General features: G+C 39.6%; 1 protein-coding gene and 1 pseudogene across 2 annotated transcripts in view; both read left to right on the plus strand.

Moving 5' to 3' along the window:
- Nucleotides 1-16,284, plus strand: part of RAP1GDS1 (Rap1 GTPase-GDP dissociation stimulator 1) — a 233,936-nt gene that overhangs the window by 144,269 nt on the left and 73,383 nt on the right. The gene's annotated exons all lie outside the window — the stretch shown is intronic.
- Nucleotides 11,769-12,657, plus strand: LOC118853898 (annotated as a pseudogene).

Consider the following 16,284-nt stretch of genomic DNA (forward strand, 5'->3'; position numbering starts at 1 on the left):
CCAGGATCACACAGCTAGTATGTATTTGAGTACAGATTTGAACCTGGGACTTCAGGGGTCCAGTGCTCCACCCACTTGCTAACCACAAGCATTTGTGCTGTTAGCAGTACATGTTAAGGTGATAGAGCTCATTTCCCATGACTTACTATTGAAATACTTGTAAATTTTACCTTTTAATGAAAATATTTTTAGTCTAATCCACAAACCACTATTTAGATTAAATATTCAAAATCAAAATATAAGATCATACATCAGGTGCTAGAAGGTAACTCAGAATTCTAGCATGGCAAAACAATGTGGGATCCCATTAAGTTCACATTGCTAATTAGATGGGTGGAGCAGAGATTGACCCTATTAGCACTTTTCACTTACCTTTATAACCTTCACAATATTGATTTTCTTTTTTTTTTTATATTGATTTTCTTGCTGAGTCCTATGGCCTATGAGTACTGATCACCCTATTGCAACTTGACATTGAGGATATTTAGGACAAAATCATCTATGTCTTTTTTCTTTATGTAAAAGATGACTAATTTTGTTGGTCCAAAGTTTCTAATCTGTCACCCAGTATATGCTGCATAAGCCATAAGAGGTATAGTGGGAAAAGTGCCAGATTTTTAGTCAGGAGGCTTTGTTTGAATTCCTGGCACTCCACAAATTAAAATGGGGGAGCTAAATTATCTGGCCTCTAAAAAGTCCCCTTCCATCTCTAAATCTATAATCCTATTATCCTAATGAACATAAAATTAGTTTCTTAGAGCCCAATAATAATGGAATCTAAAAGTATCATCAATTGACTTGTGTGTTGTTTTTAAAATTATACCCATGAATACTTTCATTGTAACTGTTTTGACTTTTAAAATGCTTTCTAAATCACTTCTCTGTTCTTTAGAACAAAGTACTTCAAAGCCATTTTTGGACATTACAGTACTTCATACTGTGTCAGCAGACACAGCTTCAGAAGTCAGTTTCTAGCATAACTTTAAAAAAAGATATTTCTAATTTATTTGCCTCAAGTTTGTTAGATTTTCCCACAAAGATTCCTTTAAAAGGAAATAAATTAAGTAAATCCAAAGGTTTAGAGATACTGAAATACTGATAAAGATCATTCATTTTTTAATTAAAAAAAAGTCATTCTCCAGTTATATGCATGGTAATATGCTAGGTATCAGAGGATTATAACTTAGAATAGAGAGAACTATTCTATCAAATCTCCCTTGCTTTGTAAGTGAAGAAATTGGGGCCCATAGAGGTTTGGTGATTTGCCTGCCCATGGTCACGCAATCAAATTATTGCAGTCAATAACAAAACTCAGGCCTCCTTGCTCTCAGTATTATAAGCTAGTTGGAAAAGTGACATATGCATGTATGAACAGAATATGTTGGCAAATGTGTGGTAATATAAGAAGAATTGAATACCATGATATTAAAGGAACCCCAAATGTAGAATATTTAGTGTCTGGTTGGTTATAGAAGGATTCTTGAGTGAGATCATTTGAACCTTCACATGTCACCTCACAGGAATTGGTGCATGTGGGATGATAGAGAAGATTAAGAGGGCATTTCAGCAAAGTCATGGAGCTGGGAATGAGCAAGATGGATATGGGGAACAGTGAGGAAAGTAGAATCTTATAATTGAAAAAGTAATTAAAGAAATAGAGAAGGTCTAGTTGACCTGTGATTAATAATAACACCTGGGGGGGGCAGGGCCAAAATGGCAGCTGGAAAGCAGGGACTAGCATGAGCTCCCCGCTGAGTCCCTTCAAAAACCTATAAAAAATGGCTCTCAACCAATTCTAGAACTGCAGAACCCACAAAATAGCAGAGGGAAGCTGGGCTCCAGCCCAGGACAGCCTGAATGGTCTCTAGATAAGGTCTATCCCGCATGGAGCTGGGAGCAAAGGGGAGAGGAGCAGAGCCCAGTGTGGGCGGTGCAGACCAACCAGACCAGGAGCCAGGCAGAGTGTGCCCTAGCGCCCTGAGTCAGTGAGCTGCAGCAGTTACCAGACTTCTCAACCCACAAACACCAAAGATAACAGAGAAGGTTAGTGGGAAAAGCGGAGGGAATGGAGGGAGTGGAAGGAGTTCAGGGGCAGAGGAGGTGGGGCAGCTACAGAACTACAGCTGCACTTGCTTCCGACCCCAGGTCCACCTGGTGGGAGGAAATAAGTGGTGGATCAGAGCAGGAGTGAAGAGTCTGCTGAAGATCTAAGTCCAGTCCGGGTTGGGAGTTCTTGGGGAAGGAGGAGTGCTGGTGTGGCAGAGCTGGTGCATCCCCCCAGGCATGGAACATAGTTCTCTTAACTCTACAAGCAGTCATACCCCACTGAAAAACTCAAGGGTCAAGTTAGTTGGCTGGGAATATGGCCAGGCAGCGAGAACTCACCCAGATTCAGTCTCAGACTCTGGAATCTTTCTTTGGTGACAAAGAAGACCAAAACATACAGCCAGAAGAAGTCAACAAAGTCAAAGAGCCTACATCAAAAGCCTCCAAGAAAAACATGAACTGGTCTCAGGCCATGGAAGAGCTCAAAAAGGATTTGGAAAAGCAAGTTAGAGAAGTAGAGGAAAACTTGGGAAGAGAAATGAGAAGGATGCGAGAAAACCATGAAAAACAAGTCAATGACTTGCTAAAGGAGACCCCCCAAAAAATACTGAAAAATACACTGAAGAAAACAACACCTTAAAAAATAGACTAACTCAGATGGCAAAAGAGCTCCAAAAAGCCAATGAGGAGAAGAATGCCTTGAAAGGCAGAATTAGCCAAATGGAAAAGGAGGTCCAAAAGACTACTGAAGAAAATATTACCTTCAAAATTAGATTGGAGCAAGTGGAAGCTAGTGACTTGATGAGAAATCAAGATATTATAAAACAGAACCAAAGGAATGAAAAAATGGAAGACAATGGGAAATATCTCATTGGAAAAACCACTGACCTGGAAAATAGATCCAGGAGAGATAAATTAAAAATTATTGGACTACCTGAAAGCCATGATTAAAAAAAGAGCCTAGATATCATCTTTCGAGAAATTATCAAGGAGAACTGCCCTGATATTCTAGAGCCACAAGGCAAAATAGAAATTGAAAGATTCCACAGATCACCTCCTCAAAAAGATCCCAAAAAGAAATCTCCTAGGAATATTGTCGCCAAATTCCAGAGCTCCCAGATCAAGGAGAAAATATTGCAAGCAGTCAGAAAGAAACAATTTGAGTATTGTGGAAACCCAATCAGAATAACCCAAGATCTGGCAGCTTCTACATTAAGAGATCGAAGGGCTTGGAATACGATATTCCAGAGGTCAATGGAGCTAGGTTTAAAACCAAGAATCACCTACCCAGCAAAACTGAGTATCATGCTGCAAGGCAAAATATGGACTTTCAATAAAATAGAGGACTGTCAAGCTTTCTCAGTGAAAAGACCAGAACTGAATAGAAAATTTGACTTTCAAACACAAGAATCAAGAGAAGCATGAAAAGGTAATCAAGAAAAAGAACAAGAAAAAGAAATTGCAAGGGACTTACTAAAGTTGAACTGTTTTGTTTACATTCCTACATGGAAAGATGATGTGTATGATTCATGAGACCTCAGTATTAGGGTAGCTGAAGGGAATATGCATGCATATATATGTGTATATATATATATATATGTTTATGTATATATATATGTATATGTGAGTGTGTATGTATGTATATATGTATGTGCAGAGAGAGAGAGAGAGCAGGCACAGGGTGAGTTGAAGATAAAGGGAAGATATCTAAAAGAAATGAAATCAAATTAAGGGATGAGAGAGGAATATATTGAGAGAAGGAGACAGGGAGAAGATAGAATGGGCTAAATTATCTCTCATAAAAGTGGCAAGAAAAAAGCAGTTCTGTAGGAAGAGAAGAGAAGGCAGTTCTGTAGGAAGGGAAGAGGGGGCAGGTGAGGGGGAAGGAGTGAATCTTGCTCTCATCAGATTTGACCTGAGGAGGGAATACCATACATACTCAATTGGGTGTCTTACCTCACAAGAAAAAAAGAGGAAGAAGATAAAAAAAAAGGTGGGGGGGGATGATAGAAGGGAGGGAAGATGGGGGTGGAGGTAATCAAAAACAAACACTTTCGAAAGGGGACAGGGGTCAAGGGAGAAAATTCAATAAAGGGGGATAGGTTAGGAAGGAGCAAAATATAGTGAGTCTTTTCCAATATGAGTATTGTGGAAGGGTTATACGTAATGATACGCATGTGGCCTATGTTGAATTGCTTGACTTCTTAGGGAGGGTGGGTGGGAAGGGAAGAGGGGAGAGAATTTGGAACTCAAAGTTTTAAAAACATGTTCAAAAAAAAAAGTTTTTGCACACAACTAGAAAATAAGATACACAGGCAGTGGGGCGTTGAAATTTATCTTGCTCTATAAGAAAGGAAGGGAAAAGGGGATGGGAAGTGAGTGGGGTGACAGAAGGGAGGGCTGACTGGGGAACAGGGCAACCAGAATATACGCCATCTGTGGGGAGGAGGGTAGAAATGGGGAGTAAATTTATAATTCAAACTCTTGTAAAAATCAATGCTGAAAACTAAATATATTAAATAAAAAAAAAGAAAACTAATAATAATACCTAACACTTGTATATAGTGTATTATAGGCATTTATATAGGCAGCTAGGTGGCTCAGTGGCTACAGTGTTCAGTCTGGCATTGGGAAGACCTGAGTTCAAATTCCGCCTCAGACACTTACTAGCTGTGTGACCCTGGGCAAATCACTTAACCTCTCTTTCCTTTAATCCACTGGAGAAGGAATGGCAAACTAATCTTTGCCAGGAACACCCCATGAACAGCATTGGTGTGCTGTGCCCCACAGGATCATGAAGAGTCAGGCGTGCCTGAATCGCTGAACAAAAACATTTTGTTCTCATAACAACCGTGGGAGGTAGATGCTATTGTTATCTACATCTTAAGGAGAAAGAAACTGAGGCAGACAAAGATTAAATGCCTCTCTAGGATCACATAGTTAGTAATTATCTGGAGGCTGGGTTTGAACTCTGACCTCCTGACTCCAGCTGCCTGTATTTACTATGTTATAAATACAGTTGTTTGAGCGTGTTAAATGCTTTGCTAAGAAAGTCATTATATCTCTGGCATCCTATATATACTATATATACATACATATGCTAATTTTCATTATCAAGTCACATTTCCATTGTATTGATTTCAGTTGAACTAAAGACTACTTTTCTTACAGTTTCCAAGTATAAATAATTTTCTTAGGGATGCCGCAGCAGGATTTGTGCATGTGTTTGTGCATACGTATTTATGAGAAAATACAGGCATGTCCTACCTCACTTTATTCATTGGTTTTGAGAAAATATGAAACAATAGCACATTGCTGCACGGCCAAAATATGGACTGTGGTTGTTTTTTGTGTGACCTAAAGAGAAGCTTAAACAGAAAACTAAGACTTTATTTGTAATGGTATTATTGACTCTGCTCCTCTTACTCCCACGGTTCCCTTTTTCCTATGCCTTGGAGACCTGGGATTTTTTCACCTGGCCTAGGTAACAGCGAGGGGCAGTTGAAGCCAAGTTTGGCCCATTACGCAGGTGGCAGGCTGACAAAGCAGGGGCATCATCAGCACTGCACCACAGCTTCAGCTCCTCTCCCCACAGCTTCCTGTCTCTTCCTGTCTCTGCCTCCTCAGCCACCCTTGCTAATTCAAAAGATGTGAAGGGACCATAGATAAGCAGGCATAGAATGCTGGGTAGGAAAAACATTAAATGAGTAGAGAGAGAAGTGCCAACAGGATAGAAGACAAGTGGGAAAGTGGTCAGAGGAGTCACTTGAAAGGACTGAATTTCCATGATTTTAGAAGCAGCACAGTTTTATTGATTTTCATCCAGGTGATAGGAGTGGGGGGAGGGGTAGATTTCAGCAGTATGAGGAATTCCCAGTGTAGAAACTCCTTCCACTAAAGTAGATCAGTAATTCACCTGCAATTTATAGTCTTAGGAGAGTTGCCTGGGGAACTGAGATGTTGATAAAGGCATTTTTCTTCTCAGTCCCAAAACTAGTCTGTGTCAGAGGAAAGGCTTAAATCCAGATCTTCCTAACTCCAAGGCCATCTCTCTTTCTACTGTGTGTCATTGTTTTTCTTTTTGCCAGTATAGTACAGCAATCTGCCCTCTGTGCTACTCTTAGGAATAGCTCTAATTGTAACCCAAAATATTGCTTCAGACCATCCTAACCACTAGGTCCCTTTGGGTATTTTATGTTTATATACTTTCATTATTAAATAGGTTATGTTATGTTTATGTTCTCATTCAGGCCAATCTGAGAGAGAGTTGTGGGGAGGTGTCATGATCACAGTCATTTTATGTTTGAATCTCAGATAAGGTATTTTATTGTTTTTAACTTTCTTAGGTATGTGTGCTTACATTTAAAAGAAAGCCATCAAGTTTACCAGGGGGAAATGTAATTCTTTAAAAAATGTCTGTCTTCCCAGCAACACCTAGGTGTGTATAAGGTCAAAGCCCAGACTTCAGAAGGAAATTTTATAATTCAAGGAGATTGTACAGATTTTTCTTGCCTCTGGCTTCTTAATATTCATTATTTAAAGAACACCATTGGTTACTTGTTAATCATGGGCTTTAGAATTCTTCCATCAGTGTTGGCATTGTCACTAATCAAGTTGATCTATGGCCCTCTAGAGGAGTCACATCTGGATACTATAATCTTTCAAGGTTGTTTTGCCATTTTAAAACCTAAGCCATTTCTCAGTAAAGGATATTTTGCCAGTTGGCTCATAGCTGCTGAATACTAAGTGGGATTTCTGTTAAAGTGCATGGCTGACAGGTTTTAAAGCCGGCTTTATTATGTTTTTCTTCCTGTTTTCAGTGTCATCACTTCATGGCCACACTGAATACAACCTTTTGTCAAGGGAAATAGATAAAGTGTTTCTCAGAACCTGATCTTTGTCACATGTTCACAAGTTAAGTTAGACAGATGCAACCATTAGAAAAAAATTTTCATCATGACAGAAGTCTTTGATTGTGCCTGTTCTGAAGAAATCCAGTGAGGCAGCTTTGGATTTAGAGAGAGATCTCAGACTTCCCAGATTCATCTACAGTGCTCATCCTTCTATTAAACCATCCTGTTTTCTTCAACCAAAAAATATGTTGAAATAGAAAAGATAATTTTTCCCATTTAACTTATTGATTAGCTCTGTCAATACAAAGATTAGCTCTTTGGAAAGCCAGTGCATTTGTAATATTTGTAGTTACTCAGGCCCTTAACCTTGTGGTCAGGCTATAAAAACTTGCTCCTTTGTTCTGTATCAAATACACGTAACACCCCTGACACTGCCATGAGCACAGTAGAAGGTACATGAATATTAACTGGTGATATCAGTGATGGCTTTTTAGACTACATTCACATTTAGAGTAGTTTGCGTTTTGTGCAAGATACTTATGTAACCGTTGGGCCTTTCCTTCTTTACACGTAGTCCCCGAAAAAGCCACCCCAGGTTTGCCAACTCAAAACTGTAGCTTATGAGCCTCCACTGATGTGTTTCCACACCAGCCAGCTAGAGGACACCTTAGTTCAAAATAAGAAGCATGTCATGAAGCAGCATAACAGATAAAGGGGCAAGAGAAGACTCACATATGCCCATGTTGGGCCCACATATGGGTGCCCATATTGGCACACTCTACCCCAGGTGGCTGCATCCCCAGTGGTGAAAGACACACATGCAGGGCCATGTGTGTCCAGGAAGCACATGCTGCAAGCACACACAGGAATCCCAATGACCACAGTGCCTGTGGCCAAGGCACATTCCTGACCAGTGCGTCTCACCCCTGTGGCGCGGCAGAACCGCCGATGTCCTCGGGTGCTCCTCGTCATCACATGCTCTTGCCTGCAGTTTGCAGGGTACTCACTGTCTTTCCGCTCTCTCCTGGGCATCTCTGCACGTCTTGTGTTTGCAGGGCTGTCCCCTGCTGCAGTTGGCGGGACTTCAGCTCTTCAGGACCATCTGCTGAGCTGTCTGCCCCTATTATTAACCTGCAAGCCACTCCTTGACAAAGATAAGCTGAGCTCTTTTAGTGAGTGCATAGCCATGGAGACTGTGAACCACCCCATTTGGGGCAGGAGGGAGAGGAGAGAATTCAGAAAGAGATGGAGAGCATTTCCACCATGGGTAACAGCATCTGCAAAGGCACTCAGAAAGAAGACAAAATGTCATGTTGTTGTGCAGTCATTTCAGTTATGTGCAGCTCTTTGTGACCCTGTTGTTTTGTTCTGTTTTGTGTTTTTTGGCAAAGATACTGGAGTGGTTTGACATTTCCTTCTCCAGCTCATTTTACAGATGAGGAAACTGAGGCAAACAGGGTTAAGTGACTTGCCCAGAGTCACACAGCTGGTAAGTGTCTGAGGCCAGATTTGAAAGGAAGAGGAGTCTTCCTGACTCCAAGCCCAGCTCTATTCCACTGCAGTGCTATCTAGCTGTCTGAATGTCATGTGGACAACAGGAAATGGTCCATTTTGGGTGGAGTGTCAAGTACAGGAACCAGTGATAATGTGTAGTAAGTCTAGAAAGGACCTAGAGCCATACAATCAACTTTTAATGCCAAATAGAGCTCGTATTTTATCCTAAAAATAATAGAGGAGCAACTGAAGCTTCTTGAGTAGGAGAGTGCCAACATTAACCTCGTGCTGTAGCAATATCAGTTTGGCATCTATGTGAATGTTGGATTGGAAAGGAGAACAACTGGGTGAAGGGAAACCAGTTGAGAAGGTTATGGCAGCAGTAGGTTAGAGAAGTGTGGAGGGTCCAGACTGTAAGAGGTTTGTAAATGTGAGTCAAGAGAAAGGGATTAATACAAGCCCGGCATGCTGGAGGCAACTCACACAGGCTCTCGAGCCAATTGTTAAATTTTCAGTGTGAGCATTTATACCTCAGAAATTGGCAAATGCTACACATCAAGGTTTGATGTTACATATTAAAGTGTGTCATGCACAAATAGATTTTTTGGAAAGCCAGTTTTTACACTTATTGGCACACTACTGAATGCAGGATATGTTGAGGAAGTGAAATGGACAAGACTTGTCAACTGATGTGATAGGGAGGATGAGTGAGGGAATGAAAAGTCAAACATGGCGTCTAAGCTGCTAACATGAGGATTCAAAGAAAAATGAAGAAAATTAACCCCTGAGAAAAACTGGGAAGTTATGAGTGGTGGTTTAAGGGAAAACTTGCATTTTCTTTGTTTGAGGTGGAGCTGTCCAGAGGAATTTAGTAATGTAGGACTGCAGCTCTGGAGAGAGGTGAGGCCTGGATGTGTCTATTTTAGAGTCATTTATATAGAGGTGAAAGATGGAACCTGAAAATATCATTCAAAGAGACTGAGCAAGAGACCAAGGGCCATGAGCAGGAGAACCATAATAGGACACTGATATTGATCCTGCACAGAAAATTTAAGAAATATTGATCTCACAGATATGAAAAGACTCTCAGACCAGAGTCACAAAAACCTAGAAAGGAGCAAGTAGATAGAAGGAGAAGAGTGGTAGACACCTCAGAGAATTCAACAGGGATAAGAACTAAAAATAGGCTGTTGTATTTAGCAATAAAGAAATTACTTGTGATCTTGGTGAAATCAGATGAATAGTTAGGAGTAGAAGCCAGATTCTAAGAAGTTGAGAAGTGAATAGACATTGAGAAAGTGAAAGCAAGTAATGTAGATAGCTTTATCTAGGAGTCTTATCAAAGGAGGAAAGATGGAGACATAAGATGATCATTTGAAGAAATAATAGGGTCAAGTGAAAATTTTTAAAGTATGGTAGAGATATGGGCATTTTTGAAGGCAGAAGGGGAGAACCCAATCCAGATAAGGAGAGGTTAAAACTTAGGGAGATAGATGGGATGCTACTGTACAGTAAGCTACTGGAGGAGGTGTCAGGAAGGGAATCAAGGGCACAAATAAAGAGTTCGACATTAGCAAAGAGAAGGACCGCTTCTTCCTTGGAGACTAGACAACATGAGATATAGCGCAAAAGGTGATTTGAAATGTGGAACTGGGGACAAAAGGCATTGGCCTCCATGTATTTTCAGGGTAGTATGAGGATGAGCCCTTTGAGAAGGGAGAGAGGAGAAAAGTGGTGGTGTAAGGTATTTGAGAAGAAAAGAATTTGGCCCAAGATTGGCTCTTATAATCAGTCTCTGTCTCTTCTGCTACATTTTAGCATGGTTTTCATTTACATTGTGTTATTGATTATGTAAATTGTCTAGGTCCTTCTCATTTCATTCCATGTCTGTTCATACAAATCTTCCCATCTCCATGTTTGTTGGGATAAATGGTTGGACCTATTCATAGCTCCACCAACAGTGAAATAGTGCATCTGGTTCCCATTGCCCCTCCAACAGTGACTATCTCAGTATTTTATCATTTTTGCCAGTTTGATGGATGTGAAATAAAATCTCAGGAGTTGTTTTAATTTTCATTTCTCTAGTGATATGTACTACTTTTTCATATACCTGTTGATAGTTTATGTTTCTTCTGACAGCTACTCTTTTCTTTTGACCACCTATTTTGGGGGGAATGTCTCTTGGTCTTTTATTTGCCTCAATTATGCACATATACACATACATACATACATATGTACATACAATAGGAGATAGGGATAGGAACAGGGCTTATAATTCCATTGACATATTGATCTCCACGTAGAGGAAACTACCTGTATAGATGAAGGTAGGCACCTTCTCTGCAACTTTTAGCTTTAGAGAATTTCCTAGCTTATGGAGAGATTAAGTGATATGATTAAGTGATTACCCTGGACGTGTCTGAAGCAAGACTTGAACTGAGACCTTCTTGACTTTGAATCCAGCCCTCCTTAAGCACATACTCTTTCTCCCCCTCCCCCCTCCCTTTCCCTTTCCTCTCACTAAGTCACACAACCCCACAGGCTTTTATCACAGATTTTGGATAATTTTTCCCATTTTACCTTCTTAGGTTAGCTGCATTGATTATATTTTCCCAGAGCTGTACAGTTTTATGCTATATGATTGAATTTGTCTATTTTATCTTTTATGATCCCTTCTATCCTTGTTTGGTTAAGAATTCTCTTTTTAAACTTGTATCTGGAAAGTCTCTCCTTCTCCTCTTCCCCCACTTTTGTATATTTAGATGAAATTCTGTTTGGAGCTCTTTATGTCATAGGATGTAAGATGTTGGCCTAAATCAACTATTTTCCAACTTTCATAAGATTCTGATTGAATTAGGGACTTATTCTTTGGCTAGTAGTTTGTGCTCTTGGGTTTATTGAACATGGAGCTACTTTTCTTAATTGCTTCTTGGTCTTGCTTCTCTATTCTGTTCTATTTCTTCATTATTCCTTGATATTAACTGCTAATCACTAATATGCCGTAATGTGTGATCAGCGTATGCTACCTATTTCCTACATAATGTTCTGTGTGTCACCTCATAATCATTGCCATTGTAACCATTTCTCTTGTCACAAAGGATTATGGCTTCTGGTGGGAAATAACCAACTGGAGTAGAAGGGTACATAACAAGACTGTGGATACAAGCTTCTGTAATTGAGCAAATAATAAAAGATTGGAAGGAAAATTAACATTATGTATAGTAGAGATAATTTGTCTAAAATGCTTTTTGAATTTTATCTTTGGAACTTCTGGGTTTTCTGAGGAGACATTTTTAAAAAGGTAATAGTTAAGCCATAAAAATTGAGTACAAAGCATTCAGAAATGAAAGCTACTGCTCTTTCCCCTCACTCAAGATGGCGGACAATAAGCATCCAAAGGAACCAAAGGAAAAGAAGGTCAAAAAGGAAAAAAAAGAGAACAAAAAGAAAGATGTGGCTGAAAAGGTGGTGGAAAAGCCTTGAAAGCATTGCAGTCGGAACCCAGTCCTGGCCCGAGGGATTGGTAGATACTCCAGGTCTGCAATGTATTCCCAGAGAGCCATGTACAAGCAGAAATATGCTGCGCCAAAAACCCGGATTGAAAGAAAAAAGAAAGAGAAGATGCCTGCTACTATCTCAAAGCCAGTTGGTGGTGATAAGAATGGAGGAACCCGTGTGGTAAAGATTCGCAAAATGCCTCGGTATTACCCTACTGAGGATGTGCCTAGAAAGCTGCTAAGCCATGGCAAAAAGCCCTTCAGCCAGCATGTGAGGAGACTTCGAACTAGCATCAAGCCAGGCACTGTTCTGATCATACTCACTGCCTGCCACAGGGGCAAGCAAGTGGTTTTCCTGAAGCAGCTGGCTAGTGGCTTGCTACTGGTGACTGGACCTCTGACCATCAACCGTGTTCCTCTGAGAAGGACCCATCAGAAATTTGTCATTGCCACCTCTACCAGGGTTAACCTTTCAGGTGTAAAAATTCCAAATCATCTTACTGATGCTTACTTCAAGAAGAAGAGGCTCCGTAAACCTAGACACCAAGAAGGAGAGATTTTTGCCACAGAAAAAGAGAAATACGAGATTACAGAGCAGCGCAAGGCTGATCAGAAAACAGTGGACTCTCAGATCCTGCCCCAAGTCAAGAAAATTCCTCAGCTCCGTGGCTACCTGCGTTCTGTATTCTCTCTCTCCAATGGAGTTTATCCGCGCAAACTGGTGTTTTAAATGCCTTCCAGAGAACTCTTATTAAAATATTTGGAATAGTAAAAAAAAAAAAAAAAAAAGAAAAAGAAGAAATGAAAGCTACTTTTAAAAATTATCCAAAAAAATCTTTCTCTTCTCACACCCAGAATCAATTTGGCAATGAGTAGGGGTAATCAACAAATCAGTAGTCAGCTGGCTATGGACCAGGCACTATGCTCACTGCAGGGGATATAGAGAAAGGCCAAAAAAAAAAAAAAGGTTCTTGCCCTCAAGAAGCCAATAGTCTAATTAGGGAGACAACTAGAGCTAAGTCTTGAAGGAAACAAAGGAAATGAAGTAGAGGTGAGAAGGGGAAGCATTACTGGAATGGGGATTGGAAAGTGTGAATTAGTGGTGAAGATAATCCATGGCTGCCCTTCTACTTTTTGTAAACTCCCTGAAGGCAGTTACTCTGTGTCAGACCTCTCAGTCTCCCAACACTGAGCAACACCATAAGCATTAAATAAATGCTCAATAAATGTTGGACAATGGGGATGTTTCTTGCCAAACAAATAATCCACCCCCTCCTGCCATTCCTACAAAAAAGCACTATAATTAACAAAGTAGGCCAATTACCAAGTGAAAGTCACTATCAGAATCAGATCTGTAGAGGCCCACTATTCTGAGTACCTTGACTTGTTGACTGTACTACTTCACATTCCTCTGCATTATGGCTGTCAAATCCTACCTCTTTCTCCTTTAATCCGTTCATTTTGCAAGATTTGCTTAGTCAAAAATGTCTTTTCTCAGTTACCCATCCATCTCAGCCATGGCCATGCTTAACCCCTATCCTCTTTTGCCTTCCATTTCCTCTATGGCCTCTGGAACATTCCTCTCTTGCCCCTCATCCTAAATCTCTTCCTCTCACATTCTTTACATCTTCTGCTGCTCACTGGAACTTGCCTTTGTCCTGAACATATCTTTTGACACGGTCTCCATCCCCTGGCACAGAGGACCAGAAAAAGGAGTTTTCGTAGTCTTTGCTCCCCACTGCCACTTTTATAAGCTTCTTTTACCTTTACCATCAGCATTCATTCGTATTTACCTCTCCTACTTTAAAGTTCATTCCATTCCATCTAGAGCTTCATAACCATCATCTGTGGACTTCTTATCATTCTTCCTCCTCCCCAGTAAATTCACTATCTGGCTTGTAGTATTTCTCAACCTCTTCAGTTTCCATTAGCTGTCTACCTTTACCATACCAGACCTGGCCATACCTTGGAATTCTATTCCGTACTACACTCTCTCCATTTAGCTGTATTTGCCCCAGATGGTGGGATTCCTGATTATGGTTGTGAGACCTGCTTTAATTTTATTTGTAGAGAAACAAGTAAAAAATAACTATAATTTAGATGTCCAGATCCTTGATCCTTCTCAAAGGTTCTATTGTATGATTTTTATTTACAGAAGGCTAATGATGCTAGAGATGGTAAGGTTGGAACAACTTGGGGGGAAAACCATGCTTTTAAATATATTTTATTGGGGACTTTTATTAATAAGGCTTTTTCTAAGTATATAATTAGGATTTCTATTCAGTTCAATGTATCAGGTGTTCTATGCAGAAGACTGCTAGGTACTAGAGAAGATATAAAGCATCGTTTGCTACTTTTATATAACTTACAATTTAGTTGGGGCATATGACACACGCATACATAACTATATTGTAAAGTACTTCATAACAATGTATAGAGTACAAACTAGATTATTTTATCCAAGTGTTACTATTGTGTAGGTTTAAAATTCAGTCTCCATCAGCTATTTGGCCCTCTTTAAACTCTTTCTGGAAAATTCCCAACTATCCTTTACTCCCATATCCTCCAAATAATTCTTCTGGCAACACAAGTACATAGAAGATAACATTCTGGACAGTGGACAAACGTGGTGACAGAAATAGCTGCATAAACAGGTGCATTCACTTGATGTCTTTAAAGGCTGGGTGTGTGGGAGAAGGGATCCTTTTTCGGGTATGGACTAGATTAGATGGATTCTCAGGTCTCTTCCAGTGCTGAAATCCTGTCACTCTGTGACTTAATGCACCTGGATTTCAGCCCAGCCTGTGACACCCTCTCAGACCATTTTTGTGTCCTGACAGTACAGCTGGATGGATCCAAGTGGTTGAATGACTAGACTCATTAGTGAATTTAGAACCAGAGAATTGAAGGCCTTGCTGATCTCACCATGGCCCTGTGTGAGTCAACATTCTTTATCAGTCTATATACTTGAAGACTTAGGTGGCAATTTTTAAAAATCAATTTTGCAAATGGCATGAAAATATTGACAGGTTAAAATTATGATCCGATCTCATAAGATGAAATTTAATTGGGTTAGTTGTAACATCCTGTACCTGGGTGCAAAAATTTTTTTTCACAAGTACAAAATGGAAAAGGTGTAGCAAATGTATCTAATAGCTCACATGAGAAAGATCCACGGTTTTAATGGGTCACAGACTCAATAAAATCAGTAATGAGATAACAGCCAGAAAAAGCTAATCTAATAAGTGACTTCATTGAGAGGGATGATTTTAAAGATGTGGGAAGTGATAACCCCATGATATTTTGGCAGGGGTGAAACGCATCCAGAATATTCATTTATGACAAACTAACCAAAGGTCCCAAAGTTATTATTTGGCTGTAATTAACACCTCATTCTTAGTGTGTAACTTGTGCATGACCGAATGGAGCTTGGGAGCCAGAGCTACACCTATGTTACTCAATGATAATATTGATTTTTTCCCCTCTCTTTTATGTCCTGAGAGATCTAATAACCATGCTATTCACAATTTTGCTTCATTTGCTATGGGCCTTCTGTACAGTGATGGAAGTATTGGATTTTCACTAGATTTAAAGCCTTGGAATTAATTTTGCTGATGGAAAGGGATGAATATGTGAAGAGGGGCCTGTCTGCTCTGTAGAGTACATTAGGATTAAAGAACACAGGAATTGGGGTAGGGAGCACAGTATAGATGTAGTGGGAAAGCAATTAGACTATTTCCTGGTGAAGCGTTATGTTACCATAAGAAAATAGCGAAAATTTAGTTTCCAAAAGCAACAACTCAGAATGCTTCTTGAACATTCAGTTTTATGGTGATGAGTATTAAAATCATATCCGCAAGTACAAAAAATGTTCATCATAGCCCTTAGAGTTGTGCCTGAAATACACAGTCACTTAGGAGTCTCATGAAAATCTTTTAAAAATAAACAATTGCAATCACAATACTATGCAAATTTCCTACCAGCTAACCAGATAACTACCTTAAATATTCAGTAACTTTATAAAGATTCATGCAATTACAATTGATATAATTTGTATTCAAAATGAGACACCATAATGTGTTTGTTGGACTTGTAAGACTTGAACTATTTCATTTGCAATGATGTGCTGGTTCTTTTATTGTCATTGATTTTGATAAATATAGAAAAAGAAAAACACATTTTCATTTGAAGTCCACATTTTAAATATATACACACACACACACACACACACACACACACACACACACACATACATATGTATGTATGTATATATGTCATTGATCCCTTTTCTTTTCCAATGTGAAGTTAGGGAAAGAAACTACAAATACTCCTACGGGTTTTTTGTTTGTTTCATTGTTTTATCATAAATATCAGCATCTCTCTTTTTAGCAGCT

The sequence above is a fragment of the Trichosurus vulpecula genome, chromosome 6 (genome assembly GCF_011100635.1).
Source record: "Trichosurus vulpecula isolate mTriVul1 chromosome 6, mTriVul1.pri, whole genome shotgun sequence".
Classification (NCBI taxonomy): Eukaryota; Metazoa; Chordata; class Mammalia; order Diprotodontia; family Phalangeridae; genus Trichosurus; species Trichosurus vulpecula.